This window comes from Macrosteles quadrilineatus, unplaced genomic scaffold (assembly GCF_028750875.1).
Source record: "Macrosteles quadrilineatus isolate MER2022 unplaced genomic scaffold, UCM_ALF_1.0 Scaffold_1__1_contigs__length_201487025, whole genome shotgun sequence".
Taxonomy (NCBI): domain Eukaryota; kingdom Metazoa; phylum Arthropoda; class Insecta; order Hemiptera; family Cicadellidae; genus Macrosteles; species Macrosteles quadrilineatus.
Window position 1 is genome coordinate 111801755 of NW_026542594.1, and position 15474 is coordinate 111817228.

The following is a 15474-nucleotide window of genomic DNA, read 5'->3' on the forward strand; positions in this document are numbered from 1 at the left end:
CAGACTAATCAACTCGAAGAACATTCCGAAGTGTCCTCTGCATCGGGATTAGTTTTGTCGGGCAAATTTGAAAACTGTACATTCAACATTAACATCACAAACAATAAATAAATTGAGTTCACATTTTCATTAGGGCCTAACTTATGTTTGTTAAATTCCAAGTTCTGATTTTTATTTGTCAACATACTAAGAATTTCATTCCAGTTTTCATTAGTTATTGTTAATTTGCTTGTTGTTGGTTTGAAAAGTGTTAAAACTGTTTAATAAAAATTACCTGTTTACTTAGGCCTACTGGTTTATTCTGTTTATAAGTTAAGTTTAGGCCTACTGATTATTGCCGTTTTGGCTTCTGATTTGGCTATAATGAAGGTTTACTAATCGAAATAAAATAGTTCTGTTCATAAAATAAAACTATAAATGCATCAAATTCAATTTTATATTTTTTATTATAAATTAAACTAGCCTAACTTATAATAGCCTAACTTATAATAGCCTAACTTATAATAGCCTAACCAAACTTGCTGATAACAAAAAATCTTAGACAAAAAGAAAGTGCAACTGAGAGGATTCGAATCCGGTCCTACAGATTGCCAGCTCAACACGCTAATCAGTAGACCACCGAATCACTTGGTCTCTTACTGAATCGTTGCGGTAATGATCTTCCCTCAAGCCCAAGCCAATCAAAATATGTACTGCATTCGTCCTATACGCCAGGAACTCCAATTGAAATAAAAATTATGCTTCCCATCCCGCATATACGACGTGTACTCAACACTTAATGATACTACGACTACAATCAGCTGGTGCACTGGTGCAGTGTTTACTAATCCGTTCAACGCTTGGGTTTAACCAAGGGAGTATGTTTTATCTATGGTTTAACCTAACCTAAAAACGTGTTGAATATTGTTTGAAAGGCTAATTATTTAAGTTATAGGTATGCTTTATAGTGACTGTAGGAAAAATATAATGTGTAACACGAGTGAAAAAGGCCTTTGCTGCACTCGAGATCATTCCGCACTCGCCTGCGGCTCGTGCGTAAACATTGCTCTCGTGTGCAGCAAAGTTACCACTAGTTACACAAATAACTATTTGTAATGTAACATTTTAATGCAGTAGCTCAAATTTACTTTATTTAATCACAATTCTATTATGTAACTGAATCATCATATAAACAATAACAACTGAACAGAACATATGTAAATTAACAAATATATTATAAGCCAGTACATTTGGAATGGACACATCAATCCTCCCCCTTAAATTTAGAAGGTAACATGTGGTTGATATGCCGCCTCCATATATAGTACAGGTAAATTTATACTAAAAAACCAGTAGAAAACATAAAAATTAGTCCATTCATGAAACTTGCAGGAAACGTAGTAATTACCATTAGGTTTTGAAATCTGAAGAGTCCCTAGTGATAGTGGGGGTGGAAGTACCATTTTATGGGGGTTAAAGTTTATAGGGGTAGTGATTTTGAGAAAATTTTTATTTATGGGATCCAAGCAAGTGAGGTGTCGTTTTCTATGTTTCTTAGGATGCAGAATCGAAAAAGAACAAAATAAAAGCAATACAACCGACGGTTTACTAAAAAAAGACTAATTTATTAATGAACAACTAAATATGACAAATTAATTAAGGTAAAATAATCCAGTTAATATCAATCACTGTATTACAAAATTGACTATGAGTCTGTGTCAAATGTTAAAGTTGTGAGGAAAATTAACCAATAAACTGGTAGTTTCACCTCTTTAACCACCACATGTCATATTGTTTATCAGCTACTGATGCATCATCACCATCCATGGAATGGTCAGGGTATCTAACTCGTTCTTCTCCATCGTCGTCTTGACTTAACACTGACGGCTAAGTATGGGTAGCAAAAATATTTCAGTTCTAGTGGTGATCCTGCAACTTAGGGTGAAGATAAAATATAAGACCAAGAATGTAAAACCGCTCGGACCCCAATTTTTAAGGACCTTGGTCGCCCGTAATGACGTCATCAATATGGCGCTCGTAAGAGGATGCTGGGTCGCTATGAATTAATAAATGTCTGAACCGATTTTAATGAAATTTGGCATACAAGTGCTTGAATACGATATATAATCCCAGTTTGTCAATGGTCGAGTTTGATTAGGCCATTTCAAAATGGCGGCCGTTAATCACTAAAATAATTAAAAATTGTTTAGTGTTTTGTTTTATCAACTCTCTCCAGAAATCTGCAGCAATCTTTCATTTTCCTTGCAATGACAGGTTGTGATGCCGTTTCTGCATTTCATGGAATAGACAAAATACCCCCACCGCAGCAAACCTGCAGATTAAGTGAGTGTCCATTTGCCTGACTTGATTTTAAATTAAATCTATTTTAATAACCTAAAGTTTAATTAGTGTTAACTAGGTTTGCTGCTACGGGGTAATAAAGTGTGTTTTTAATTAAAATATGAATAAGTTAAAATAAATAAATTGTCCAAGTTTGATCAAAATATAACCATATACTAGCAAAATATCCAATCATGGTATTCAAAATGGCTTATAGAGAAATTCGAAAATTTTACGTTTAGAGGGGCAAACATGAGAAACCCCAATTTTTACCCCATAAATCTCCCAGAAACCCCTGTCCTGAAACCTGTCCAGAAACCTGTGTCCCGTTCCCATGGTTCGATCATGCTGGTTCCCAATCTCGTTCGAGTAAACGTAAGTTTACACGTTTTTACTAAATTTTGTCAACATTGGGTCATTTTTGCTTGAGTTATCGTGCTAACGTTCTTTAAAAAGTACACGTCAACAGTCATTAACGCTGTTAAAGTTTAATGTTATGTCATTTAAAAAAGTAAAAAATCTTTAGATTTATTTTAACGAGTTCGCAATCCAGCATGATCAGACCATGGGAACGGGGCTTTTGGGGGATTTATGGGGTCAAAATTGGGTTTTGTCATGATTAAACCTCTACACATAAAATTTTCCAATTTCTCTCTAAACAATTTTGGATACCATGATTATTTTGAATACCTTAAAAACCAATAATTTTGTTTATTTGAAGTGTTTTTGTACGAATATGGTTACCTACCGAGAAAATTCAAAAAATGTAAATTTATCATTCTCATTTTATTCTTATGGAGAATAAGTAAACTGTTGTAGTTTGCTCATTTAAAGATATATTTTGATAAAACTTGGCAAATTAATTTATTTTGACCTTAGCTATTAATATTTTAATAAAAAAAACACACTTTATTATCCTCTCCGTAGCAGGAAACCTAGGTACTAATTAAACCCAATTAAAATATATTTAATTAAAACAAAAAAGGCAAATGGAAAATCACTTAATCTGCAGGTTTGCTGCAGTGGGGGTATTTTGCTTATTCCAGGAAATACAGAGACGGCATCACAACCTATGATTGCAAGGAAAATGAAAGATTGCTGCAGATTTCTGGAGAGAGTTGATAAAACAAAACACTAAACAATTTTAAATTATTTTAGTGATTAACGGCCGCCATTTTGAAATGACCTAATCAAACTCGACCATTGACAAACTGGGAATATATATCGTATTCAAGCACTTGTAAGTGAAATTTCATTAAAATCGGTTTAGGCGTGTTGGTATTGCAGTATAACCAATTCATAGCGACCCAGCACCCTCTTACGAGCGCCATATTGATGACGTCATTACGGGCGACCAAGGTCCTTAAAAATTAGGTTCCGAGCGGTTTTACATTCTTGGTCTCATATAAAAATTATCTTCACCCTAAGTCGCAGGATCACCGCCAGAACGGAAATTTTTTTCTGCTACTCATACTCACTTAGCTGTCAGTGTCAAGTCAAGACTACGATGGAGAAGAACGAGTTAGAGACCCTGACCATTCCATGGATGGTGATGATGCATCAGTAGCTGATGAACAATATGACACGTGGTGGTTAAAGAGGCGAAACTACCAGTTTCTTGGTTAATTTTCCTCACAACTTTAACATGTGACACAGACTCATGGTCAGTTTTGTAATAATTGATATTAACTGGATTATTTTACCTTAATTAATTTGTCATATTTAGTTTTTCCTTAAAAAAAATTGTCTTTTTCTAATAAACTGTTGGTTGTATTGCTTTTATTATGTTCTTTTTCGATTCTGCATCCTAAGAAACATAGAAAACGACACCTCACTTGCTTGGATCCCATAAATAAAAATTTTCTCAAAATCACTACCCCCATAAACTTTAACCCCCATAAAATGGTACTTCCACCCCCACAATCACTAGGGACTCTTCAGATTTCAAAACCTGATTGTAATTACTACGTTTCCTGCAAGTTTCATGAATGGACTAATTTTTATGTTTTCTTGGGTGAGTTGTACCTGTACTAATAGATCCATCATCCATTTCAAGAATGTAAATTAACTGTCCATCCTTGCTCTTTCCTTTACCAAACATCCACTTGTTTTTCTTGTCTCTGAAATCATAAGCTTGAACTCTTTCCCCCTTTTTAAAGTCTCTTATTCTCTTTGCACATTTAAAGTCACTGTTTGAAGGTGTGTTATTTGTTATCATCAAATCTAGTCTCGTTCTCCCATTTCTCTGAAACATTAGGAAGTAAGAATTTGATCCAGTGGAGTTTCTTGATTGTCTCATTTGCATCAAGAATCTCTGTAACTTAATTTCCATATTCCCTCCTTCATCTTTCATGGCTTGTAGACCTTTCTTTATAGTTTGGACAAATCTCTCCGCTTGACCGTTGGAAGAAGGGTGGAATGGAGCACTTGTCTTGTGTTACACACCGTAGTTTTTCAAAAATGTTTCAAAAGTATTCCCACAAAATTGTCTGCCATTATCTGACACTAAAGTAAGTGGAATTCCAAATGTAGAAAACAATCGTCTTAATTTTGTGACACACCAATCAGAAGAAGTATTTTTTGTTTGAAATACCTCGACCCATTTCGTGGAAGCGTCAACGACAATAAAAAAATAATTGTTTCCAAAACAAGGCCCAGCAAAATCTATATGTATTCTTTGCCAGGGACCATCAGGGGTTTGCCATGGATGAGGAGTCGTTTGAGGTGGTTTGTTTTGTTTTAAACAACATTGTTTACAAGTCTTAGCCAGATGTTCAATATCATGATCGATGCCTTGCCAATAGCAGTAGCTTCTCGCTAAAGCCTTCATTTTAACTATTCCCAAGTGACCAAAATGCATTTCTGTAAGTACTTTTGATTTCAAATTTTTTGGAACGACGACTCTATTACGTTTAAATAAACATCCGTCTTGTAATGTAAATTCATAATCATTGTATCCAAGATTCTCAAGACTCTTTCCTTCTTCTAAATGTTGAATGATGTTTTAAGGTGTTCTTCCTTCAGTGATTCATCTGCAATCTGTTTTTTGTAACTGGGAGTGTTTCTAATTGGTTGATTTGAAAGACAGAATAATCATCAATTGAGTTTGGTAGCGACTTTTCATGTGGAAATCTCGACAAAAAGTCTGCATTGCCGTGTTTTTCTGTTCCTCTAAATTCAACTGTATAGTCAAACCCTGAAAGAAAATTAGCGTAATTGAAGATTCTAGTCGCTGCCATAGTAGGTAATGTCTTTTGAGGATCGAATATAGACACAAGGGGTTTATGATCGGTTATCAAGACAAACTTTCGTCCATATATGTATGGAAAGAATTTCTTTAGTCCAAAATAAATAGCTGCAGCTTCTTTATCAATCTGACTGTATTTTACTTCACTTTTTGTCAGAGTGCGTGATGCAAATGCAATAGGTTTTTCTGTACCATTTCCTAGTCTGTGAGAAAGAACTGCTCCGAGTCCTACAGGTGATGCATCTGTTGCAAGAGTAACCGTCAGATTGGGGTCAAAATGAGTTAAAATTTGTTCACTTGTTTGAGTGAAGCGAGCGGAGCGAGCGTAGCTCACTTTCCCTCACTTTGTAACTTCTTTGTAAGAGCATCAGAATGTAATGGCTTGACCAATTGATATGAAATTTGGCCAACAGCTAAAGAATACTGAGCACAATGTTTTGGAAAAAAATATTTGCAAATTTCCTTCTGGATTTTATTTTACGGGTCACGCAATTTCGCTTGTAATTTTAATGTAAGTTGAAAGAAAGATTATATTGGGTTTATGACATATGGGTTTATCTTGTTTTATTTAAATAAGATAAACATATGTTAATTGTTTGTAACTGTTTTGTTTACATTTCAATGTTTACTTTCATCCTAGGTTAAAGTTAGTTTATCAATGGAAGTAACAGTTTTGCTATATTTGTTTTGAGCATGGCTCAAAGACCACGTCGTAATATTGGTCGTCGCACCAATAATGCAAATATTGTATGATAGTGGCGTCGTGAACAAGAAGAACCAGATTGATAGGCAGTTAGCTAATCAATTCCAACATGTATTAGATGCACTACAATTTTATACTTGCACTAACTGTCATCGCCAACAACTAACAGCTTTAAACCAATCACCGATTTGTTCGCGTTGTCGTTCAAATGCAACTATAATTCACGGCGTTAAATAATATGGATGAGTCAAGTGTCCCGAACGAATTAACTGACCTGACGATTGTAGAACAAATGTTGATTGCAAGAGTACATCCTGCTACGCCCATTTACAAAGTACAAGCAAATAGTCAGGATGGCCAGTTTCACTACAAAGGTACAGTATGAACTATCAGATAAATTTGTCATTCTTTAGAACTTAAATAATATCGGGCAAACAGTGAATCTGTTGAATGGGAACATATTGTGGGTTGTTAGCTGCTTTAGCCATTGACAATCTTTAAATAATGCTTCGCTCATTTATGCGTCTAAAGTGTAACGGCAGACCACCCTAGTTATTTCTTCTTTGACTTTTTGAAATCTATTTTCACAATCAGAGCTATGAACTTAGCATTTTTTGTAAGTAATCTTGTCAAAGGATATACTTTAGTTTGAGTAGTTTTGTATACATTTGCTGTAGTACGTGGCCAAGCCTAAAAATGTCTTCAATTCACTTACATTTTTAGGTCTTCTAGCATTTTGAATCGCTACAGTTTTCTCAGGACTTTTGTGTAGACTTTTTTCATCAATAATGTGTCCGAGGTATTTGATACTTTTTTCAAAAAACCTACATTTGTCTCCATTCAAATGTAAGTTGTGCTTCTGTAGAACTTCTAATACCTTCTCTAATCTCAGAAGAGTTTCTTCGTAAGTTGACCCCTGGACTAAAATGTCGTCGAAAAAACATTGTACGCCATCCATACCTTGTAGTAAGGAATCCATGAATTTTTGCCACAGGGAAGGATCAACCTTAACCCCAAACATCAGTCTATTTACTTTGGGAGACGGGCAGCGTCCCAGATCTTTGTTTGGGTTAATCCCCTGATTTGTGGCCTGAGGGTAGTGGTCACCAGTGGAGGGGTGGGGAATCGAGAATTCTGAATCCCACCAGAGGCGTTAACTTTTTGTCAAAGATTTATCTTAGAATGCGATTACTTCTTAACTGTACATCTTTTGCTAGAATTTAAAGCGTTTATAATTTTATGATCAGAAATATTTTTCGATTAGTAAACCTTTGTACGATTTTTTTCATTATCAGCAAGTTTGGTTGGTTTGGTTAGGTTATGACAGTTTAATTTTACAATAATTAAAAAATTATAAAAATGAATTTTAGGCATTTGTAGTTTTATTTTATGAACAGAACTATTTTTTTTATTAAACCTTCATTCGATTTTTAATTATCAGCAAGTTTGGTTAGTTTGGTTAGGTTATGACAGTTAAATTAAATTTAAATTCAACCGACAAACGATACGTTTTGACAGCGACAGTAATAGAGCTAACAATTTGAAGCGAACAGTTCGGCTACGCACGGTATGATGCGGAAGCGTTCGACACCAACCTAGAACCGACAGGTCAACCGACCGTGATTAAGAGGATTAAGCCTGGTGCATGTGCCTACACCCATTTACTTTGAACAACCCTTTATGAGTACTTAGTGTTTGCATTTTGCTACTCTCTTAATCCATTTTCATATGTAAATAAGCATTGCATATATCAAGAGAACAAAAGTATTTGCCTCCACTCATTGTAGAAAAATGTCTTCAATCCTCGGAATTGGGTATTTCTCGTCTTTCACGGCTTTGTTCAAAGTAACTTTAATATCAGCGCAGATACGAATGTCACTATTGGGTTTTATGACAGGCACAATAGGCGTTCCCCATTCCGAGTTGTCTACCTTGGTGATAATCTTTTGGGTTTCCAGACGGCTGAGTTCATTTTCAACTTTTGTCCTTATGGCATATGGAACCTGTCTGGCCCTTTTGTATATAGGTCTTGAGTTGTCCTTCAAGTTAAGTTTTGCTTCAAAGTTTGGAATATACCCTATGTTTTTGTCAAATAAACCTTCATATTTTGCAAGTAATGAATCCAGCTCCGGCTTCCTTGTTTCATTCATGTGTATAGATTTTATTTCTCCCCAGTCTAGTTTTATTTCTCTCATCCATTCACACCCAAAAATCCTATCGACATGTTGATTAGTGACAAAGATTTTTCCCATGAAACACTGTCCCTTATAGTCACATTTTACGTATGTTACCCCCTTAGGTTTTATGATCTCCCCTGTGTAGGTGCGCAGCTCTACACCAGTCTTGTAAAGTCTTTTGGAAGGAATTAGTCTTTTGTAGTCTTTATAAGAAGTCGATGTAAGTGATGCTCCAGTATCCAACTCAAAAGTAACGTTTTTACCTTCCAATTTTATATCAATGTGAAATTTGTCATCTCTCTTTTTGCCAGACAGTAAATTAATTTCATGGATATTGTCTTCAGAAATGTCATTATTTTCAGTGTATTCGATTCATTCTTGACTTGGTTGTCCATTTGAGTTCAAATTTGCAGCATTATATACTGCTAGTAAAGACCTTTAATTTGATGTACATGTCAACCTATGCTTCTGTTTAAGATTTCTTTCTGACTCCTTGCGGGACGTCCCCATGATGTTCCATGAGGTGTGGTGTTGATGTACCAAATCTTATTGATTTATCTGTTGTCGTTTAGAAAATATTAAACCGGTCCGGGACTTTTGGGACAGTCTGTATATACACTGCAGCAGCTGTGTACCGCTGGGGGACTTGGCGGTGCGGAACGCTGCCGCGTTCCTTAATTTACACCTGTTACAGTTTTATAGTAATTTTGGGCTACTGATTCAAGACAAATTCAATTAGGATTCGGCCTGAAAATAAGCACAAAAATATGATTATTGTTGAGCATTAAAGCGAGAAATCATATATATACATTTGTAATTTAGGACATTAATCATGGCAACGCCTGATTGCAACTAACGGTTTGTTGTCAATCCTTATAATGCAGCTCTTTAGAAGTTAAGTGAATTTAACAAAACATTACAATATACTGTGTTATTATGACACAGACAACAGCCATTCATCTCACTTAAGTCTAACACTGGATGTTTGGTTTACCTATCAAGTATGTTCGAGGGGTGTGGTAAGCCGCACCCTACATCTAGCCAACTAGCCAACGATACATCTTCCAACACAGTTTGCAAAGTCTTCACAGTCTGCTTCCTATGGTATGTCAATAAGCTCTCTCTTATTCATTGACAATTATGCTCGTTTGTATTAAAGCACAGACAACATATTCTCTGTGATTGAAATATTGTTGCGTCTAAGCTTGTAGACATTAGTAAGAATTCGTAAATATCTTTTTAATGGCTAGAAGAACTACATCCAGAGTTAGGACGTACGGATTTAATGTTTTATTGATATCTTTACAAGTAAGAACCTCTGACCCTGACCCTATGCTACTACTCGTATCGTACTTTCAAAAAGTATTACATTTTTGTCATTTCACAACAATAGACGCGGTACCTTAAAACTATAATAAGGTTAACGATGGTTGTGGCACATATTATGATTATGAAGATAATTTTTTGAGCAACATTTATATATTTTAAGAGCCTGTAAACTTTTAAACAATTTTCTAGTCTGTCAAAAAAATTGCCGTGAATGTATATTTATATTAAACAGTTGTCCAAAATGTTCTGACAAATATACTGTATACAGTACATAAACCTATTCTGTTTCATCCAAAAGTTTATGTTAACATTTAAAAGTACGTTTAGTTTGTTATTAGTTGAAAGGAAATGCTTGAGATTCCCCAGCCTTCGATATCTTGGACACCCGTCGTACAAGATTCTCCATACCGGTACGTGTTTTACTGGGTAGTACAATGATCAAACCATTTAAATTGCACAGTTTAAACGTTAGTGAATGTGAACAACTTAAGTGAATAACCTGGTATCAAAGAAAACTAAATTTTAGTTTGACAATTCTTCTGAGGTATATTTTTAAGACACCAAACACCATAGAAGTTGTCAAAGTAGAATATTATTCTAATGGTGTTTATAAATCCTGACGTAAAAAATCTATTATTTCATTAACTTCAAAATGTGAATTTCGCTCCATAATAGATTTGTACACACTTTTTCGTATTTTATAAAAATGTTATTCAAGTTTTGATTCTTATACATGAACAAAATGGAACCGTAAATGTTACCATTTCATTCCTCCCTTGCAAAGTGGAAACAAACTCACATTCCCTAGTAGCACAAATATGTATTTTATAAATATTTTATATATTTATATTAAATATTTAAAAAAAATATGTGTTGAGGATATTTTAAATATATATGTAAAATATTTTTCAAACTATATTATATATGTAAAGTATGTATAAATATATTTTGAAACACGTCATATATTTTTATTTATAAAATAAAAGTATATTTGTAGAATATATATAATCTATTAAAATTTGCATCTTTTTGTTTTTTATAGTGTCTATCAATTAATACATGATTTTTTTTATAATTGCTATTGTGAAAGCGTTAAAATTAAGTAAATAATAATACATACTCTGAATGGTGTCACTCTATCATGCACGTAAAGAAAAAAATACGCATATAGTTAAGTTAAGAGGCAGTATACATGTACGACAGCTACATGTGGGTCGAAAAAAGTGTTGATGGGTTTTATTTTTTTAATTGCAATATGTGACAATGAATGTGATCATGGAAATCTCGAATGATTGGCTAGAAAAGGGTGCTAGTGACTGGCGATCTTTTAAGAAACTAATTAAGGCTGTATATGACGTGTTTAAAATAGTTATTTGATTTACATGTTATACATTACATAATATTTGTCAGAGTATTTAAATTAATTTTTGTAGTTTACTGTATTTGTATTTGTGGGGACTACTCACTATTCACTACAGCACTATTCAACTCAACTACTTGATGCCAAAACAGATTAACAGAATCATATTATACTGTAGTATCAAAAATATTTTAAGTATTGCAACCATTGCACCTGTCGGCTACTCTTTCATCATTTGAAAACTTCAACTAACAACAGTCACAGATAGCTCAGAGGCCAGGTAAGAGGTTCATGAGTCGAAGGACCCAGGTTCGAGACCCATCCGGCCCACAAAAAGTTTATCTAGTTTTTTTTCAAAATTTTTTTTATGAACTATTTAATCAATTTACTCAACTGATAATTTTGCTTTTCATACTAAATCTTTATTATTTTGTGTTTTTATGTTTAGACCCCATGGGATGTTTGGAAGTTATATTAAATACATTTTTTATTTAAATATTATTCACTAAAATATATTATTGGAACATATTTGTTTAGTATTAAATATATTCAATATTAGGGAATCTGTTCAATACTATCTATCTATTTGTGCTACTAGGGAAAATATTCTAGTGACCATCAAAAGGCCTTTCAGTTATCAGAATGATTTCAATTTAGCGATTATTTATTGAGTGCCACTAATTAATTGGTATTAAATTGCATTTGGTCTTTGAAAAATATTTCCATTTGCGTGCTGCATTTTGAACAGTACAAAATCGAGTTATATAAACGTAAGTACTAGAGTTCTGACTAAACATTCAAGAAAATAATAGTAAAAAAATTACCAAGTTCGTTATAACCCAAGAATGTTTTAAGCATAAGCAATACATCCTTTTTAGCGAATTTCCCTATAGAGAAGAAGCTATTACCGTAGGTGGCACGGTAAGACCTGGAGCCGGGGCCGACATAATTTTTTCATTTTGATGTCTCTAGAGGCCATGTTAAGTATTTATTAGTTTTCTTTATTTCATTCATATTTAAATTATTCCAAATAAGTCAATTGAAATTCATTAACCAATGTTTAGGTTTACAATTTATTATTATTAGTTTAAATTACAATTCATTTCGATGTTACAAACTATCATATGTTATTATATTATATCACATTGAATATAAAAAGAATATTTTATTATTAAAATTGGCAACACTGTAAATGCGAGCAGTTTAACTACTCAAAATTAAATGTACAACAATTAGATCTTTAAAAATCATGTGACTGCGATAAGGATCAACTAATAAAGACAGAATTACCTGAATGAAGATGCATGAAAAAAGTGTTGGTATCAAAAACTAAATTCAAGAAAATTATTATTAAAGTCAGTTTTATTCAACTTCAAGAAGATAAGTTATTTATTTATGAAGATTTATTTTACCAAGAACAGTAAGTGAATCTTTCAATGTAATTAAACCAAAATTCTCCTATCTATATAAATACAATTAGAGTTTTGTCTGTACATTGCTCAGAATCATAAACTTTTAGGTTATTTTTATGTTTTATACATTAGAGAAACCGAAACAAGTCTCTTCTAAATTTCTGTCTGTCTTCCTGTCTGTTACGACCCAAGAGCCATTTTACGCGGCCTATTCTGAAAAACGAGAGTACCTATCAAGTTCCAAATCATTTTAATGTATTCACTGGATTGGCGAGATTGTCTTTAGCCATTATGGCGTCACTCCATTGTAAATAAAATGACGGACGTTTAAAAACACAATTTTGTGCGATTTTTTGTAAAGTTTTCTCCCAATGTTTAGCACATATTCTTCTATGAAATAACGAACAGCTGTTCAAATCAAGATTATTTTTCTTCTAGCTGTCACTGATATGTATACATTGAATGTTGTTTACAAATACCGCAACCATTTCCGATCACGTTTTGAAAGCAAATCCAAACCAATTAATATTAAAAACGTTTTTCCTTACATAACGGATTTAATTAATCGCAAGTACAATAATGTAGGGTAACAGTAAATGAAAATAGAGATTCTTTGTGTATAAAATTGTTCTTGAGTTTTGATAACCGGGAAATAGACCTTGAATCAGTGTTTACATTGCTGGGAAACTTACATTTTTTAAATGAGCGTTTTCAGTCGAGACTCGGCACACGACCGACGCGCGTCTACTTGTCCATAGTAAAAACAAAAGTACGCCTACCGTGTATTTATGTTTTATTCGTCATGTATATAAGTGTACAGTTCCTGTATGTGTTTAAAAAACTCCAAGACGCACCTAATGGGGAAGCTCAAGACCTTATATTAGGACTGATGATGGCGATTTAATTTCGCCGAAATGCATCTCCTGTAATAGGATACATTAGGATCGACCGGCGGACACAGGGAATTTAACCTTTTATTGATTGTCATACCGACCCGGAACAACAACAAACATCATAAAATGAAGTTATGTATAATAAATAGTTTGGCCAGCATATCTGAAAATATGCAAACCAATTGCTGTTCTTTATATAAGAAGGTTTCAACTGATTACTATAAGATCCCCGTGCGTAGATCGGGTACATAGCTAGTACAAAATACAGTCCACTTATTTAAAATTTTAAACTATTTTTCCAATCTATTTGATCCATTATCATTCTATAAACAATTATCAAAATTTCATGACAGGCCAAATACACTACTTGTTCCATTTTTATATACTGTATGTATAAATATAACATTGTAAAAAGGTTAAAATACCTGTAACTGCCTCGTGATACCTCTGCTCCTATATTAGACTACGCGCGTTTCAATGCATTAGCATCATCATCAGGTCACAAAAATTTATGAAACTTAACCATTCTTGAATTGGTCGCGTCAAAGCTTACAAAAATTACACAAAACATTTAAAATATTTAAAAAGGGGGAAAAACTGTCGGCCTACAAACACTGGTGTACACAAGACAATACACCAGCACACAATACTCAGTGTTCAAGGGGAAAAACTGTAGGCCTACAAACACTGGTGTACACAAGACAATACACCAGCACACAATACTCAGTGTTCAAGGGGAAAAACTGTAGGCCTACAAACACTGGTGTACACAAGACAATACACCAGCACACAATACTCAGTGTTCAAGGGGAAAAACTGTAGGCCTACAAACACTGGTGTACACAAGACAATACACCAGCACACAATACTCAGTGTTCAAGGGGAAAAACTGTAGGCCTACAAACACTGGTGTACACAAGACAATACACCAGCACACAATACTCAGTGTTCAAGGGGAAAAACTGTAGGCCTACAAACACTGGTGTACACAAGACAATACACCAGCACACAATACTCAGTGTTCACCCAGCACAGTTAAACAATGTTCTTTCTAAAATTGAACCTCAGATAACCAAAGAACTTGTTATGAAAAGATAACACATAAGAAAAAGTTTGACCAAATTCTCAGACTTCTCAGCCAGCAAACATAATTATGAAATTGAAAAAATAAGTCACAAATTATATCCGAGAACGATCAATCACACCAAACTTGAATTCAGTCCTGAAGAAATTTCTAAGGCCTCAAATATTTTTTTGCAAACGAAGTTCAGTTACTAAATGCCACAAATGAGCAAACCATTGCTCGTGTAATGATAAATAACAAAGTTAACCAGATAGAAAAAAATCCTAGAAATTCGAAAATAAACTCTAACGAAATTAGAATAATAAAGCAGATTGAGGACAAAGTAAAAAACAACAAGTTGTACGTCACAAAAGCAGCCAAAGGCAATAATGAATTTAGCTTTTTACAATGAAAAACTCCTAGATTTTATAAATTCAAACAACATTGATAAGTTACTCAAAGATTTGACCATCAAGTTTACCAAAGACAATAATAAGGCCTTATCTAATAGCAAAAATCTGTTAACAGAGAACGAGATCAGACATTAAAGCCCATCAACCCTCAAGCCCCACTACTCAGAGGTTTGCCAAAACTACATAAGGACAATAAACCTGTAAGACCTCTGGTGAATTTATACCTGCTCCTGCTTACGGTATAGCCAGACAACTTGAGCGTGTTATAAGAAACGAGATCAAACTGAAAAAAAACACACACACAGTCTTAAAATAGTCTTGAGCTGATAAACAACATTAATTACACGCCTGGACCCAAGATTTAATCTTACATCACTAAATATAACAAACCTTTATACTAACGCACCAATACAAGAAACCTTGGATATCCTACACAATAACCCAAAGGAACACTCTAAAATGAAGGACAACCAACGTAATGAATTGATGGCATTATTGAAAATTGTTTTGAAACAAAACTACTTCAATTTTAACAACGAATTTTACATCCAACAAGAA